We start from the raw sequence: 19,471 nt of genomic DNA, 5'->3' as shown, positions 1-19,471 counted from the left end.
GCGCTATGCGCATAATGCTCACACCTTTTATGTCGCGGTGTTGAGACTTACCGGTCCACTCAATAAAACTCAAGAAGCCAGTGCCGCACAAAAAAGAGACGTTTCAACTTTTTTCTTTCTCTTTTTCAATTTAATTGTCGTGTTTTACGTGTCAGAACCATGATCTGTTCCTGTGACCTCGTGCTTAATACTTAGCACAACTCCAAGGACGCTTATAACAACCACGGCGGGTCAATGAGTATTGGAGTTTCGTCATCAGGTGTGTTTGATAACCACTTCGCCTTAAGTGTCGATATAGGTTGTGACAGCCCACTTGAAAAACACAACAGGAAATTTTAGTCTGTCGTTCTGTTGTCCGTAGTGTGACGTCCTGTAGTTCTTGATCAATATTCAATTAAAAATTGACAGAGACCTCTTTAAGGCTATGTAAATTTGTTTGTAGAAAAAAGAAAAAAAAATAAAAGGAAAAAAACCTTTCTGCAGGGGATTCGAACTCCGGACTGTGGCATCCCGAGCCCAGCATCTTACCACTACGCCACGCCGAATATGCTCCTTGGGGGTATATTTCAGCTATACAAAGACTTTGCGTTTATGTTTATATTTGCATTTTAGGAGTCAACAGGCGCTTTCATTCCACCGCGTCAACTGTCGCATCTCTAGAAAAGTAAAAGTGTTCTTACCATCGACAGGTACATTGTGTAGTGCTAGAACATCGATTTTGCTGTCGGATATCCATATTAAATAAGAAATACAGAAATAGACAACGGTGACCGGGGACACTGTTAGGTTGTTACTGCTAATTTCGACAGTTGTCTCTCGCTCTGCACTTTTGAGCGCGCATATAATTCTGTGTTCAATGCAAGATAGCTACATAAACATTCGTGGATGATTGTTCATTCTGACAGCATACTGGCATCTCTCGGCAGCGCTGTACCAGAATAATGAGACCCGAGCGAGACAGCTTTTCGCGCAACTTTGTGGAACAACCCAAAACTTCTTTTTCGCTTTGTAAAAGCTTATGCAATATTTCTGGGGAGTTAACTGTGTCAGTGTAACGGCACATGTAAGTCCACAGGCCTGTGTGCCACATCTTACCAAATAACACAAAACGGATACGCAGCCATTCCCGCAGATGATATGATTTTCATCAGCGGCCGATTTTGAGGAGGCCGGTAGGGCATTTATGGTGCTTCGTCGTCACGGCACAGTTATAACAATTGGCCACTTCGACTTTAATACCGGTGTCTGTGCTATCAGCATTGCCGGCTTCAGAGAAGCACGATTGAATACCGCGCAAGAGAAAAGTACAGGGTACACCACCGATGCGAAATTGACATACAATTTTAAAGCGTCGCGACTGAAAGCGCTTCTGTCGCGGCGTCAGAAATTATGTCGCTGCGACAGAAAGTGGCACATTTCTAACGCCACGACCGAAAATGTGTAGTCCCGACAGAGAGTACCTGTTGCGACGTCAGAATCGCTGTTGCGATAGAAAGTTGCTGTTGCGACTTCAGAACTCTTGGTCTTCACGACAGGATGATTCTGTTGGGACATCAGAATTTCTGTCATAATGTCAGAAATGTCTGTCTCAACTACAGAAACATCAGGAACTTCTGTCGTACAACAGAAATTTCCGTAGTTGCGACAGGAACTCCTGTTGTCTTTTTCAACTGGGAGCGATTTGCGTCACAGCAACATTATTTTTAAGGCGGCAAATTACTGTTATGCAGCATGAACAATGCGAACAGCCAGCCTGTTTCTGTGTTAAATGGAGGCACGCAGTGTGTGCACACAATTACGTTCATTTTGTCAGTTTTGTGAAATAAGCTTCAAACTGCATGCATTTTCACTGGGAAATCTGTACCAGCACTTCCTTGTATCAAGTTGTCTATGCACAAAGGTTTGTGCATTAGAAATCACAGTTTCAGGCAGTTACAGCCTACAATTTCTTTTTTTTTTTTTTTTTTGTATACAGACACTAACTGTGTTTTCATAGTCATGTATTGCACGTTTGACCAGTGCTGAAAAGGACAAATGGAATAAATTCAAATAGGCCTGCGAATTTGTTTGCTTGGTCAGGCTTTGATGTATTTTAGTAACGTGTTCATGTGCAGATGTCGTGTGAATGCATACTTGGACTTTAGTTACGTTTCACTGCATCAAAAGAAACCACCCAGCCAATCTCAATTTCCTTCCTTGTTTCTTGTCCTTGGTGTCCACATACCTGAATGTATTCTGAGTTTTTGTACCAAGACAACAGCAGGGCATCACACATGCTAGAAACATTAAGACAAAGAACAAGGAATGTGGCACAAATGATCCACAGAGTCACAAAACAAAAGAGAGGCTTCAAAGAAGCGGAGGCAGTCAGACTTGTGCGAGCATTAATTATTAGCAGGGTGACCTATAGCCTCCCCTTTCAAAAACTAAATAAGGCTGAAATGTCTAAAGTGAGCTCCATCATCAGGGCAGCTAGGTCTCCCAAAAACACATGTGCCAAAAAGCTGGAGGCTCTTGGTATTCACAACACATATGAAGAACATGACACGGCATGTGGTCATGCCTCAGAGAGAACATCTGAATTCTACAAAACAAGGAAAGGCTCTGTTACAAAAGGCAGGATATCCCCTGATAGCGCAGTATGGCTGAGAAAAAACAGTTTTGCTACCCAGACAAACAAGAGAGGAAATTCTAGTTTCACGAATCCCAAAGAATATGAGCACGGAACACCACCAAAGCAGAAGAAAAGCGCAATCAAAGGCTTTACAAAAGAAATGTGAAAGAAATCCAGACGTATACTACACAGATGCATGTAGAGTGGCAACAGACAAATTCAAAATAGTGGCCTTCAATTGGTCCACAGGGATAACAACTTCCATTCGGAACCCTTTAACCTGCACCGTGGAGGCAGCAGCCATAGCGCTGGCCTTTCGAGATTCAGAAGCAAAAGAAACAATCTGCATTGGCCATGATGGACTCTAAGGCAGCATGCTGTTCGTGCATGACGGGTACCGTCCCATACAAAATTCACAGAATTGCACCAGGTGGTAATTTGGTGCCCGGCGCACTCTGGACTCGAGGAAAATGAGAGGGTGGACCGAACTGCTCGAGCAATAAGCATCCGAGCACTCGTCAGTCTTTTCAAGGAACTCCCATTGATCCACACGACACCTTCGAAAACCAGGAAAAAGAGAGACAAAAATACAGCCGCCCGCACTCCAACCTTATGGAAGAACAGGCCAGGGATTCGCGCTGTGTACAGACTAACACATATCTACACCTACAAATACTCACTAAGGTACACCCTGCATTCTATGAAAGTATGTGTTCTTGGTGCGAGGAGCTGCCAACTCTTGCCCACGTAACATGAACGTATAAACTACAGCCTCCAAATTCCAACTCGCCCCGTACGGCGTAAGTGCCAAGTAACAGGCACTGGGATGTTTGGCTTGCTAGTGAAGATGTAGAGAGCCAGAGAGCTCTTCTCGATCAAGCCCAGCAAACCACAGAGATCAGTGGAGCCCTGGACTGAGGGACGCACCGACCGCCCAAACCACTAAGAGAAATAAACTTTATACTACTACATATTACTTGCCCTTAGTGCTATCAGCCATCAAGTTTACCTACAACTACAAATGAGCCACATGTCACTTGATTCACTCAGATTCCATTTCACTCTTTGTAGGAGGGCATGCATGACTGATTGCGTATGTGCAGCATTTTGTTGCCACAGAGGGGTATGTAATATGGAAACCAACATAAACATTAATACACTCTGTAGTAACTTGTTCTGAATTGAACTTTTAAAAATAAAGAGCAATTTCAATAAATGACAACATGTGTTTTTTTTTTTTAACTGGGTGAGTAGTGTGCTACCGTCTGGGATTTTTTTTATTCCACGTGGTAGAGGTGTGTGGCTGTCACTGTACTGCTTTCAAGCTTCTGCATCAAGTGTGCTTGTGGCACCTGGGACTAATTCTCAAAGCAAATATGCTTCAGGTAATTGTGAATTCTCGTCAAACATGACATGCATATTGCTGTATTTGTCTTGGAAAATTTATTCAGAAAAGCAGCTTTTATAGCTTTAGTAAATTATTCATTGTGGCCAATTCAGGTGACCCTTTCCGAGATTGACCATTAATTTTACAGCAGTGGCTTTCTATCGTTCAAGTATTCAGTGTGTATACTGCTTCTTTTCAGATATGTTAACATCATACAAGTCTGCATTCCTAAGAACATAAACAGCCAGAGGCCACATTGCAAAGACAGGGATCTGAGTATCAAGAAAAGAAATCAGTAATAAAGGTAGCAAGAAGTACTCACAAGCAAATGTTTGTTGTCAGAGGGATGCAAGAATAATACAGCCCATCCAGGGGGTGCGCGAAAGCCAGATAATGGCCACAAAAAACAAAGCCTACTCATATGTCACAGCCATTTTAATCAATATTGACATTTAACTCCAGGGTATGCATATTGAAGCCTTGCTAATTATGTAAATTTACTAGCACTACCGTCCAGTACTGCTGTGCTCCTGAATGGTGGCTCACATTTGCGGGCAGCAATAGGTGCAGCGACATCCATCATTCGTGCATCACTCATTTTGGACAATACACACCTTGCTGTAAGGAAAAGTAGCCACAATATAGCTTTCTAACAATTATTGGCAATTAGTTTGAGAATAGCGTTTCCAACCACACCAGGCTAGACCGGCATTGCTTTGCAGCATGCTCTACACCGGGAACGTAACTCCTTGCCCCCGAACCCAACATGTCTGTTTACCTGGCATAGGACAATGTGCAGACAATGCTCACCCCCCCCCCCCCCCCCCCAACACATGCACCAATATATTCCTGGCTACCGGCACTGGTCCTTGTTACAAGAAATAGAAGTACGGATCCTTGGTCTCGATGTTCGCCAATCCGGAACAAGATCAAATTGGCTAGGCAAAATAAAGAAGACACCAATGTCAACCTTCCACCTGATATGAAGGATTGCATCTAAATGTGGCGAAGATTGTACCGAAATAGCCAGTAATGCTGTTTGGTCTGTACTCCAGCCACATATTTATCAGGCTCAGTTTTACTGGCCCTCACTGAAGCAGAGGGACCAGATTGAGATCATTATTCAGAATGTGATGAGGGCAATAGCTGCTCTCCCTCTGTTCGCTCAAGAACATGCCCAGGTGAACACCACGGCAGCATTGCTAATTCAATGTGAATGAGCATTTGAATTAAAGAGGTTGCATGTTGCAGTCACTTCTGATTGCTTGGGTGCAAGAACAGACTTAAGGCCATGGCACGGCTGTACACTGATGTTCCTTTGGACCAATGTATTTTGTACAGACGCTGCTATTACAAGAGATGGAAGCATAGTATCAGTCAGCCTTAAGCACTTCCCTCTTTATAAAAATAAGGAATCTACAATGGATGTCTGCAACTCTACTTGAGCTTCATACCATACATGACAAGAGTCTGCAGAACGGGGCTGGTACACGGTAAAGTCACTCATGACACCAATGAGGCAGCCTCATTTTTATCAAACTTCACCCAAATACAGACACACCAATTCCTTGAGTGCCATTTAGCAGCTGAAGCAAGACAGTAAAGCCACATAGCTTTGTCAGAAGGTGCACAAGCTTCACAACTACTCACTTTTAATGCTTGCTTACACTAGGTACAGGGACACACCTCTGGCCTTTTCAATGCCATGGCAGATAACAAAGAACACAACAACATCAAGAACATGTATCTACCCGCACCTCTTGTGCCAGGCTCACTTATCGTCTTTCTACCCTGAAAAGTTTGCTCTGATGCGACACATGCTTTTACGCTCAAGTTTGACAGCCATTGCTGCATCAATTTTGCAAGCACTGTCAAGGACGCAGTATTCTTAACTGCAATTTATTATCAGGTAATACGTAATTTTAATAATGTGAGCACAGGCATCTTGACTCACTTATTATGAATGGAAAGAAATGTCACTGCTGCCTGAATGAAAAGAGTAATCTTCTGCAGTTGTAGAGAGTCAGTGTAGCTTCATGCAATACTGCTTCACAGCAAGTTTGTACAAAGTATCATTACAGGCAGGGAATTATAGGCCTAATTGTGCTTTTCACTTGCTCTGAATGTGACCTTAAACAAAGCATTGTGTGTAAAAAGGGCAAATGTTCTTTGATATGAAGCATCTATCAGGGAGTAGCATTTTGCCTTTTGAGACTTTTTAGCATCCATGGGGGAGAGATTAAATTGCCAGTGTATCTCTATAAGGCATGCCTCTAAAGATGCACATGGCGTTTAGGAAGGTAAATTTTTTTGAACCAGGGAGGGACGTACGGAAATAACTTTAATGAGAAAAGGATCTGCAAGGTTTCCAGCCCAGGCTCAGGCCACCCGGGCATTATGTGCGGTGAGGCATAGCCTTTCCACTGCTGCCCGGGCCCACTGGATAGCCCATAGTTGGTCGTGTAGTTCCGAGCTAGTCAGAGCGCTTAGCTATCGCTCCTCGAGAAGGTCTGTTCTATCTTGTCCTCTAGATATATCGATCTGATCTGTGTGCACTTCCATGAGATCTGTGCATTGTATGTGGGTTCGTGCTTGCAGAGCTTGCAGCTCGCGTCTGGGTATTGTGTTGAATTTACTCTGTCTAAATGTACTGGGTTTCGGAATATTCTGGTTTGCAACCTCCTCCAATCTGTTTCTTGAAACCTGTCGAGTTGTTTGCGGGGTTGTGGGTATGTTTCTCCTCGTTTCGTATAGTGTGTCAGTATGTCGTGGTACGTGACCAGTCTGTGCCTGTTGTCTCGTATCGCTACTTTGTTGTCGTTGCCTCCCCGTTGTCCTTCCCCTTTCCCCGGGGGTTGCGGGGTGTTGTGCCGTCACTGTCCGAGACGCGGTGGATTAGTTCTCGCGTGGCTCGATCGGCCTTCTCATTGAGGTTGGGAGGGCCATTCATGGTTACTTCTCCCATATGTACTGGGATCCATTTGAGGTATTTGGGTCATGTCAGAGAAACACAAATGTATTGTTCCAAAATGGTACAGTGTTACTCCGCTGCTAGAAAGGTGATTTAGAAGAGCTCTCTAACTCCATTGACTAAATTTTCAGAGGTGATTGCAATGGGTGATTCCCCTGTTACTTTGTTATTGCTAGTCTGGTGCTTACTGTCAGTGATATACACAGCATGCCAGTCTTGGAGCTCAACTTTCAAGAGCCAATTAAGAGGCATGTCATGGGTGATTTAATAAGCTTATTAGGCTTCTTTTTAAACAAACAATTAATTTATTTATTTTTGCTGTCATTTTGATGGCCTGTCTATGCTTTTTGTTTTCAAAGGCCATATTATTTTCATAATTATGGCCTTCAATGTTTAATTGTAATATCCCTTATAATCCACAGTGATTACTCGTAAAAGAGAAATCAATATAGAACAAACAGTAGATGTGGGTAAATGTATGTGCATGACTCCTTGCTTAGACTTGCTGGGTTAGAGCAGAGCAGAACTGTGTATGATACCCGCACAACAGAGCCTTGGAATGTTAAGAAATGCCGCACAAACTATGGCAAACAAATGTTGCAGCATACCTTACCGACACTTCTGAACCATTTGTACTGCTACGAGAATATTGACTTATCTAATATTTCTCTGAAAGAATTGCCCCAAATGTTCGTGTAGTTTTGTACTGTACAAGTACAATGTACTGCGTACTGAAAGTGTATGTCTCATTCTCTGTACCGAACGTATGTGTTTTTTTTGCTTTTTTGTTTTTCTCCTCACGTTTTGTCTGTTGTTGTACTCCGCCGCCGTCAATGCTGCACTGTAAGAGGAAGCCAGGACCTCTCAAGCTGTCTATACAGCTTTTTCCCTGGCTGTCCTCGCAACACTAGTTGCGGAAATAAACCTTCAAACCAAACCAAACCTGCAAAAGTTTAAAGTCAGGTTGCTCAATGGATTGAATAATCTCAGTTGGAAAGCAGCACTAAGTGTGTTCATATGCCCCTCACTCATCCAGTATACGTAAATGTAACCAAATGTAGTATATGTAACCAACACACTCTCAGACTTTAGCGCAATAAGTTAATATGTTGTGCTATGCTGTTGAGTTGAGACTGTGAATGGAACGATTATTAAAATGAGCAAGCTAGAGACAACTATTGCAGTGTTTATAATTTGTGGTAATTGCAGCATGATATTGCAAAAGAACATAAATAATGCTCCTCTCAATGTTTCTATCTATGCCTTTCGTTCATCTCTTAGTCTCTCTGAAATTAAGCAGCAGAGCATGGCACAAGCACTGCTGCCTACGTTTATAATGGAGTCATCAGTGGGTTTCAGACAGAGGCAACTCCTGTCCCTTATGCACATATGTTTTGGTATTTTCAAGACTGTTCCTGTCATACCAAAGCCAAGGCTCACTGGCCCCTCATGGTATTGAAGCTTGCTCACCAATTACTCAGAGTGGATGATACATTTTCTGGATTTTGTCAGGTGCCATCTGTCTTGCCCTAATCATGGTATGAAAGGTAGGTCCTGCTGGTCCAATGCAGCTATCTTAATAAAAAAATATTATAATTTGCATGTTTCTTCTCTTGGCCACCGAAGTGCATCATCCAAACCAAACACAAACACTTTTTTTCCTAGGCGCACTCTTGAAAACAAAGGCTTGCAGCCACATGCAGAAGAAAGTACAAAACAAATTATGCAAATTAATGCTCTGCAGTGTGCAGATTATGCAATGTGTACAGTAACTAAGGCTGCACCTCTAATGCATTAACTGTATTCAAGATTATGAAAGCTTTTTGCTAATTAAGCCATGTTCTAAAATTGGATTGCATACCCTAGCTGCATATGTGACTAAAAATGTGGTAGCTCAGTTGAAAAAGCTACAAGTGGCATTCCTGTGGGGTATGTTTGTTCACTTGAAAAGCAGATTTTACTCAGTTGGTCATATGACAAGAAATTTTGTTGTTGTGTTCTTAATACTTCATTCCTACATTGCATATTACACTACACCCTAAAGGTCCACACAGCCCACATATATCATCATTAAATTAATAAAATGTGAATACCATGTGCACATTTGTAATGTTCCTCTTCAGGCGAATATGTACGGTACTGTACCTATATGCCGCCCTCATCATTCGTCTACACGCTAATAGGAAGTTCGTTTACATAGTTGTGTGCGAGAAAAATACTAAACAGCACTTCATCGGCATGTCGTCGGCGAGCATATCTCATGAGAGCCTCTCAAATGTACGTGCCAATTCGACCGAGTCATACATACATACATACGGTGCGATTCGGCAAACATGAACCTATCTCCAGGGCCAGTATGTCAATGGATTCCTTTCTCGGGGTTATCGTTATTATTATTACCTACCGTCCATATAAACGACCTATCGGTGATAGTGTACGCGCAGCACGGCAAGGAAAGGCCCTAGCGAGTACGGCACCTCGATCCGGCCTGCCTGCTCTATCATAACATAGCATAACCGTCGGAATAAAGTGATCGCAATCGCACCTATTGTGTAACACAATAAGAAAAAAAGGCTAATGCCAACAGAGCTGTGATACGGAAGCGATCGACGTTTCACGTACCGTCAACACGCTAACTTAATTGTTGACAAAACACGATTTTACTACTAGCGCTGGCCAGACAGAAAGCGTTGTCGGCCGCATATGCCAAACTCGGTCCAAGGATGCTCGGGGCGGCCAAGCAATTGCTGACTCGGGCCCGGGCCGGGCTTGGACCTAGGAGCATCTGGCCGGGGAACATTCATTGGCAACAGACGGGACGTCAGCGAGTCGTGGAAAGTTCTTGCGCGAGCGAAACGCAAGCGAAATTAAAATATGTTACAATGTCCACCGTCTACAATCGGGCAGCGCGAAGCATTGGGCCGCGCAACAGCTACGCAGTTAATCTGAACCCTCGGGCTAATCACAGGTCACATACCGAACCCCGCGTCGTAAGAATGGGCTATTTTCCCATGCCCTTCACCTGCGGGGTGCCCTCACGCAGCGAGCGTACTACCATCCAAAAACACCGCGTACGGCGGACGTGAGGTGGCACACAACGACGGGAGCTTTGCCCAAGCCGGATTAGCAAACGTTAAGAAACTGCCGTATTGTAATAAGTCGTGGTTATCAGCGCGTCAAATGACAAGGAAGATCTCAATCATAAACTACGCTTATCCATGCCGGCCTGGTCGCTGTGGACGCGGATATAACACATAGCGTTACAGAAAAGTGTTCACAAACCATTAACAGCCCTGCTCGTGTATTTAATAACGTTTTCTACTCATCGTACCTTTGCGCTAGCTGTTACCAAAACTAAGATAAATCCTAACCGATTCGCCCACCTTGCTGTCTTGCTGACATAATATGACTGGTGAAAGTTATTCTAGTGCATGCACATATATCGTATTCACATGTGCATATATTGATTGTTTACTTCAGCATAAAAAAAAGAAGGATGCTCCATCTGTATAATTTCACAAAATTACATTTTCCTTCCTTTCTTTCCTTTTTTTTACTGTTGCAGTGGGTTGAGTACAATATGTACAAATAAAATATGTCACTTTCACACTACTCCATCACTTAGGAACAGCAAATCAGCAATCAGGATGACAGATATATTTATTTTCTTATTAATTTTTTAAAATTTGTAGTCAGTATGAGACAGCTCACACTAAGCTTGCTTGGTTTTTAACAAGCTCTTGGTCAACAACGACACATACGTTTGGGACTCGGAAATAAACTGTGCAGTGCGTCTGTCTCAGCATGCTTTAAGAATGACAAGCCAAACCTTCATCTTATGCAAGTGTGGAAACTGACAGTTTATGCAACCACACACCCATAACGTGTCTACAAACCTGTCATTCTTATGCACTAGAGGTTGAAGTTTGATGTCAAAGTATATGTCACTTTCATCACTCATTGATTCATGCGTGACATCTCTTCTTGTACTAATCAAGACGTGGCTAAACGATACCATCTCCTATAAAATTTTTCTTTTCACATCTGCATGCAACACTTTTTGTTGTGAATGATGCAACTGCATAGAAGGTGGCATGCTCATAGCTTTAAAAAAATAAATTCTTGCAGTTCCAACTGGCATTCGTTCATTCCTAGAGCACATTTTCATTTCACTTCAATGCTCAAGCAGAATGTTCTCATAAGTGCATACTACTGCCCTCCGGATGTAAATTGTGCATATTCAAGCGAGTTTCAAAACATTCTAAATGAAGTGCATATGCTATTTTGGCATTCTACTGTGATCATTTATGGCAATTTTAATTTCTCCATTATTAACTGGACAACAGAATCTGTCACAGCTGCTCACGCTCAATGGCATATTTTCCTTCATTCCTGTCTACACTTCATGTTACCTCAACTCATTACTCTCCCAACCTGTTCATCATGTACACTGGCCAATATTCTAGATCTCATCAGAGGTAGAAAAAAATTAACATTCAAATATGCAAAGCCATCAAAACTGCCCTGGGCCTACCATCTACGGCTTTGACTACGAGACTTCTCAAGACGGGCATACACAACACCTGGCAAGAATTAGCCGAAGCTCGTAAAGCCAGTCAGTTAGAATGACTTAAGCTCATGCCCACCGGGAGATCAGTGCTGCAACGGCTGAGCTACAGTGAAACCTTTATAGGCCACCACGGACTGAAAAGAAAGAATTCCTCCAAACATCTGCAAATCCCTGTGCATAGCACCAATTGTACCACAAGGAAAGAAGACAAGCCCAAGTGGATGCCCTACGGCAAAGACACAGGCAAGGTCCGGATGCCAGATACACCGACACAGTCAAATACCCGCAAAGAAATGCTTACGCCCTGAACGTCACAGATTCTAAGGGCAGAGAGCTAGCGTCTGCCACAGTCCGTGCGCAAAACTCTGAGACTGCAGAAGAGACGGCGATCGCCCTAGCAACTACCACGTGCAGACGCAGCTGTAGTTCTTTCCGATTCTGAAGCAGCTGTCAGGAACTATGCTAAGGGTCTAGTGTCGACAGAAGCACTAAAGATATTGAAGCACGACAGCGCTTCGATCCGCTACACCTGCGTGACCTGGGTTCCTGGGCATGACGGGCTGGAGGGGAACGAATCAGCACACGCCGTGGCCCGAGGCCACACCTGCTGGGCCAACCCTTCCTACTCTCAAGATGCCGGTCTGCGTCAGCAGGGGCAGAGACCGTACCCATCACCTACTCAGCGATCCTTCAATATCACAGGCTGGAACGCAGGCTGCACCCACCACCTCACCCAAAGCTCACCGAAGAAGAAAGTACCACACTCAGAAGACTACAGAGTAACACTTACACCCACGGAATACTCATGCACAGACTATACCAGATGCTACAAGGAAATACTCATGCACAGACTATGCCCAATGCTACAAGGATACCGCTGCCCAATGTGCGGCTTACCATACACCTTGGCGCACCTGATCCTCGAGTGTCCATGGCATCTAGATACAGACGCATCGCCTTCACCGAAAGAATATAACGCCAGACAAGAAAGCGAAGACCTCATTGAAACGTGAGAGGCCAAGCTCGTCTCCGAGGGCCTGGAGCAACAATGACACCTCGTCGCCAGGGCCAAGGAGGCAGCGAAAGCCAGAGGATTCCTGGAATGAGGAGACCTCCCACCTAGAGTAGAACTGGGGCTTAACCCGGGATACTGTTTCAAAAATAAATGTTTATTCCTCTTCCTCCTCATCTCGACCAGCGATCCTCTAATCTGTTCCGGCATTACTCACCTGGACGGGCTGTCTGATCATGCAGTTATAGTAGGCCTGCTTAACTTCTCTTTAACAAAAAAGAAAACACTACTAAACACATTAGGTGCTACAATAGGGCCAACATTACTCGGCATAATCGTTAATTAGCCACCTTTGCAGACACAGTCGAGCTATTGAAGAGAACTGGTTATGTTTAGAGCCACCTTTGCAAATCTTATCAAAATGTTCGTCCTTTTTCTCAGCATTAGATGCAACAAAACATTCAATAAACGCCTGCAGCACCTCATAAATAAAATGAAGCGCTCTATAGAATGGCAAATAAAAAAAAAAGCCAAGACATGGCAAAGATACATATTATGTGACAAAGAATGCCAGATGCTACTAAAATCCACACGTCAACAGGTTTACAGCTATGATTTATTATGAATAACAGTGATTATGGCACGTAATAAACCCCTATTCACAGCCTGACATAATCCTAATTCTGGTGGTGATGTAGTTCCTGAGTTATAGTGTGTGCAGTTACTAAATGACATGTTTTGTTGAGTGTCCAAATGTGAAGACATCACTGCATGCCCTGACTTCCCCATGCGATCTGACATGTCCGAAATTGTTATTAGTGGGTCGGGCATTTTTACCTTACTAAACAGATTAAAAACTTCATCTACAACAGGTCACAGCAAATTTAATAACAAGCTGCTCAAGAATGTGTCCCAGCTAGTGTCGCAACATACCCCCTGGGTTCATTCTTAAGACTGGTGAGTGGCTAAAATCATCCCATTCTACAAATCCAGCGAGTGTTTATCACCCTTTAACTACCCATGAATATTATTAACCAGTACAATTCGCAAACTTATGGAACACATTATTAATTCACAAGTCATCGACTATTTCGAAGATCCCAGTTTAACATTCAACTACCAGCACAGGTTTTCATTTACATTACGACTTAGCATGAAACCACCACATTTACTCCATCTTTGCAGCAGCTCACCACTCTCTTGGCATCATCAAATTAAACCTAAAGCATGCTTTTGTCAACATACATAAACTTGCTTACACTACACTAATCCACACAAAGCTCGAATACGCATCGCTAATATAGCACTCTGGCAGGTAAACATGGTTGACGAGATTGCATTTGTTCAAAACTGGGCTGCTCACCTTCATATTTTCCGACTATTCGTCTTACACTTCCGTGTCATCATTAAAAGCACGTACTGATTTACAAGCACTATCCCTTCGCCACAAATCAGTGCGTCTTTGCCTGCTTGACAAACTTTATAATCGTACTTCTCTTCACAATGATTTCTTTCAGTCACCACCTGTCGTATTTTCATGCCGGGATCACCACCTCATATTTAAGCGTACACCATCTCGCACGTTACAATATGCATGCTCCTTTATACCCTGCACCATCACTGAAGGGAACTGCTTTCCCTCTGATATTGCCACAGAATCTGACATTAAAATTTTACGACGTGCTACGCACTGTTAATTAGTTGCCTTTTTTATTACATTCTTGTTTAGTTGTTTTTGTGAGTTACTAATAAATACCTGTATTAATACCGTAGTTTATGTGTGCATGCATATTTTCAACATTTTATTTTGCTGTGTGCATAACTTTTGTTTTGCAATTCTTATGATTTCTTACATTCTGTTTCTTAATACCTAAACAATGTTAGCATACCTTTGTTCTGTACTTTGTCCTATTATTTGTTGTAACTATTTCTTTGTAATCTCATTTATGTTTGTACTCCCCCTGCCCCTGTTATGTGATGGGCGCAACTGATGCCTTTAAGGGCACCGTTGAGCGCTGCAACACTGCTACTTTGATGTAGCAGTGTTGTGAGGCATTTTGCTACCCTAGGTAAAGTCAAACTACTGCACTCCTCTCCACTCTAGCACCAAATTTAGGTGCACCATGTGAAGAATTTTAAGACACATTGTAAGGCATTATAGTAACTAATATGGGAAGAAAGTTGGTACACAGGTTTCCAGGCATCACTTCATTGTTCTTTCAAAAGTCAGTCATCCATAGTGCATTTGAAATTGGATATTTTACGGAATCCAACATTGTCCTTTGCCATTGGTGAAATGTAAATGTTAAAGTGGGGTGAGGAACGACTAGATGCGATGTGCCCATCTAGAGCTGCCAAATCTAAGTGGCCACTTGTTTTGCCTACAGCACAATATACCTCTGCTTGGTTGTGTTGCTGGTCAGAAATATACATACAAAATAACAGAAGGTGCTGCTGTGCCAATATATTCACAAAAGTCTTACATGATTATACAGGTGCCATCCATTAGCATCAAAACATGGCCTGCACAACAAGCACAGTATCTTCAGCGGAAATTGTAGTGTTATATCTTGCATACAGAAATGCAGAAAAGTGTAAACAAGGTGCACTCTGCTAAAATTTGTCTTGTGAATTCCTACTGTGCCAACTGTGCAGATTGATGGCATATAGTTTGATCTGGGAGCTAGCCCAATGCACATGTACACAAAGGAAAATGATTCACCTCTTAAATATGTGAAATGACGCCCAGGTAGGCACAGTAAATTTTCAACTTTGTATGCTTCAATGTTATGCTAGAAGAAAACGTTTTTTTAGTGTGTTGCTGATTCACAATTATATACCAACTATGCATATAGGAGAAGAATCTGCAATCTTTTAGGCTGCGTGTTAAAATACCATGTATACAAACCCAGGGAAAACATGGGGAAGGCAGGAAATGGAAATTCAAGACGATGAGCAAACCGAGAACAAGATGAAAGCAGGAGCCAACGTTTCAACAAGTGGACTTGTCTTCTTCAAGGCGACATATGCTTTCCTCGCCACAGTTACAGATATTAAGAATCAATTTGGTTGATGCCCAGCCTGATACTCCGTGATTATACTGATAGATATGCATACAATTGTTTATCCTTTTTTTGTGGATTGCATTTCACCTACTAACAATTGAAAGATATCAGTCAACGTGAGATGCAAATAGTGTTGTACTTTGCGGAAGGTATGTATATATATATATATATATATATATATATATATAACACCAGCAATTATGTTACGACCTTTGACGAGTCATGTGACGCGCTTGACACACCATGCTCGCCGCTGGGTTGTTGTGCTTTGAGTGCCACATGTTTTTCTGAGCACAGGTTTGACCGATAAAGATTTAATGCTGTGAAGTGATGTTTCCAGTGATGTCACAACAACGCAACAATGCTCTGAAGTATATATTTATTGATTTGACAGCAAGAATTCCATAGACATTTTCTGTAGCATGAAGGAAGGAGATGCAGATATGGTAGCAGATCTGAATCATTATAATTATTATTATTATTATTATTATTATTATTATTATTATTATTATTATTATTATTATTATTATATACATAATATTACTGTATTAATCATTAATATACATCATTGTACTGTGTGGTAGTACAATATATAGTATACCACTCAACACAGTCAGTGCTCAAAGTTAGCCAGGGCTCGAGAGAGTTCGGCCTCTCTTCCATTTTCTAAGCAGGGGTTCGGCCCCGTCTTTGCAGGTCAACTGTAGCACTGCGGCACCCATTCGACAAGCACTGTAGGTGATTTTATTGCCAATAGTGCCTTGTGAGGGGAAATTCCAACTCTCCAATTTTTTGGAATAATGACTTAAATAAACAACAAATCGGTTTACTACCTCTGTCCAAGCGGCGTGATTATGAATGCCTTAAATTGTTGCATAATTCAAATAACACCCCACACTACTCATTAAAGAACAACTATCTGTCTCCTGATAATTTGAAACCTACTAGGAATAGCCACAAACTTAACCTTGCTCCATTTCAACTGCATACTAACCTGTTTAAGTATAGCTTTCCTCATACAATTGAAAAATGGAACTTACTCCCAGGTGAAACTAGGTAAATTAGAAAAATCATTGTATTTACTTGATTCATGCGGCGTTTATTATACTGATTGTATCTTTTATATTGAAGTTATCATGTTTTTTAAGGCATTGAAGTTGATTTGTGCAGAAAAATATTTTGTTATATGCAATGTACAAACCCACTCCTGCGATAGCCCAATTGGACTACAGTATGTGAAAATAAAAATAAATAAGTAAATAAGTGATTAATCAATTGATAGGGCATGAGCAAAGACAGAGCAACAGCTATTGTCCTACTTCTGCATGCATTTCCCCAAGGCATTGCACATGACAGTCACCACCCTTAATTGCTCGACTAATTAAGATTCTTGGCACAGCTAGCATACTGTTTCATGAGTCAGTTGAGTGTGAACCTACCTGTTCGTGAATTATTGAAGGTTCACCTTGGTTTCTTAGTTTACAAATTAATTTTAATTCGTTTATTTTTGCATTACGAGTACAGTGCTATACCATGCATGTACTTTGTACACTTTTGCAGTAAGCAGGTGTGAAACCATGAAATATATTCTTGTGGTGCCCTGAGGTTCTAGGTCCTTTCGGCTCCCCTTATTACCACCGGTACCACTATAGCCGTTACCACCAGTGGTGCGGCCGGTATGTCGATCGATACCGCCGGAATGCTTTATTGAGCGATATATGTGTGAACGTGACACGCGCGGCTTGCCCGTAAATCCGTTTCACTTGCGCGTGCCGCGTCAACAGAAACACGCCGCTTTTCTTTCTTTCTTTTTCTGGTGGAAATGAGGCACAACATCGAATAAACGAAGCTTTGCACAACACGTTTACAAACGGACAAACACGAAATAACAACCACTCTGACTCATCATTAACATGTCTAATTGACCAACGATTTGGCGGCTGTCCATTGTATTTGTTAGGTTGTTAATTATGCTGTTTCTCACTGGTCAACCAAGCGAGACTGTACTAGTAATCATGCAAGCCGTTCGTTTTCTTGCATTTCGTGACTTGCTCGTCCGGCTCCTTTTGCCGACGAGAAGCAGCCTATATTTCTCGCTTTATCCCCAGCAGCAATACTCTACAAAACGAAATATTGTCCCTCCATTTAAACACCATTCAACCAGGTTTAATGTCCTCGACATTGAGCCACAATATGTAAGGAATATCGTTTAAAGGCCGCAGGCCAGGTGCCAATGGACATAAATCGGAGGGGCCGAGGGGCCAAAGAAACTAAACTGAAACATTGTTTGCCGTGAGTATTTTCTAAACAGCATGTGCCTTATATCTTAAATAAATAAATATAAAATAATCTAGACGGACATATGTTAGAATTTTGTTTTGTTTTGTCCATATTCAAACTCTTCTAGGTGGCGCCCCAACAGCTCATCGAAATGCACGCAGCGCGAATTCGAATCCACAGCGAGATTTGAGCGCGGGAAGCTGTTATGTGCCAGTATGCTGGGGTAGGCTTGACAACTCAAAATTTTCTATTTGTACTTACGAAGCAGCAGTATTTGACAGAAAAGAATAATACTTTGATGCTCTTCTCACGCCTACAAGCGAGGGCGGCGTGATTAACAACACAGCGTAATGCGCAACGGTGAACGCCAACGAACTGCGTGCCGCCACCAACCTGGACGAAGCATTTTGGTAAGCTCGTATTTTATTTCTTGTTTGCAAAGTTTGTCGCAGGCGAACAATTTCTTTATTTCTAGAAGGATCGCATTGGACTTCGCTATCGTGAGTCTCACGCCGTGAACAACGGCTTCTGCGATATCCAGAACGTATTGATATGCTCAGTGCGCATGCATGATGTAAGACGATAGAATAAGCAGAACTGTGTAACCTTTATATCGTACAAGGGGGAGAAGGCGCGAAGATAATATGTCAGTTGAATAAAAAGGACACATCTCGTTTGTACGCGTCCTTTTGTTTTAGTTACTGTATATTTTGGTAATGTATCGTCATATGGGTTTACCAACCATGGCCGGACTTGGTGCTCTCGTTCTCGCGTGCAAATGTCCCAGTTGGCTGAGGTGGCACTGTGAACAGCGCCAGACAGGGCGCGATTCCCCCGGTTCTTGAGCCCCTGACCAAAAACTTATTTCAGGTATAGGAAAAATTTTCACAGCTGTGCACTGTACCCACCGTGGTTGCTTAGGGGTTATGGTGTTGGGCTGCTAAGCACGAGGTCGTGGGATCGATTCCCGGCCACGGTGGCCGCATTTTGATCGGGGCAGAATGCGGAAACACCCGTGTACTTTGATTTAGGTGCACATTAAAGAACCTCAGGTGGTCAAAATTATTTCGGAGTCCCCCCACTATGGCGTGCCTCATAATCAGATTGTAGTTTTGGCAAGTAAAACTCCATGATCTATTTTTTTTTTACCTCTGCACTATGTGTTTTGAAATGTTCTCCCTTGTTTAAGCGTGTTGGTATAAGCCTTTACCGTAGTTTTAGCTTTAAGATTTGACCATATTCTCTCGGTGCGTAATGCCTTTATATACAACAACCGCGGATAGAAGCTGCGACTGTTTGAGATCGTAGCGCCCTTCCTCTAAGTATTAGTGATTAGATGTCATTGGAAATGTGTAAGGTTGGAAATGCTTGTTTTCATCCTTCACATTCTAGAATACAAATTTATACTAGGGTAATTAAAACTTGCAAAATGCAGTGTGAAACTTCATACTAAACTTTATTTATTAAAAGAAAATAAACAATATTTTCAATGTCCCTATATAATAGCATCATTGTGCACTGTGGAGGTGAACTGGTTCGAAGGCACAAACTGACTGAATGGATTCTTGTCTT

At 42.3% G+C, this 19,471-nt stretch overlaps 1 protein-coding gene and 1 long non-coding RNA gene across 2 annotated transcripts in view; one reads left to right on the top strand and one right to left on the bottom strand.

Moving 5' to 3' along the window:
- Positions 1-19,471, bottom strand: part of LOC126547779 (uncharacterized) — a 106,916-nt gene that overhangs the window by 42,050 nt on the left and 45,395 nt on the right. The window lies entirely within an intron of this gene.
- Positions 6,596-15,676, top strand: LOC129381088 (uncharacterized). Its single transcript, XR_008609318.1, has 3 exons — positions 6,596-8,519; positions 13,427-13,511; positions 15,467-15,676. It is a non-coding gene; the product is annotated as an uncharacterized lncRNA (long non-coding RNA).

Source organism: Dermacentor andersoni, chromosome 1, assembly GCF_023375885.2.
Source record: "Dermacentor andersoni chromosome 1, qqDerAnde1_hic_scaffold, whole genome shotgun sequence".
NCBI classification, from domain to species: domain Eukaryota; kingdom Metazoa; phylum Arthropoda; class Arachnida; order Ixodida; family Ixodidae; genus Dermacentor; species Dermacentor andersoni.
This window is presented reverse-complemented; position numbering and strand designations above follow the sequence as displayed.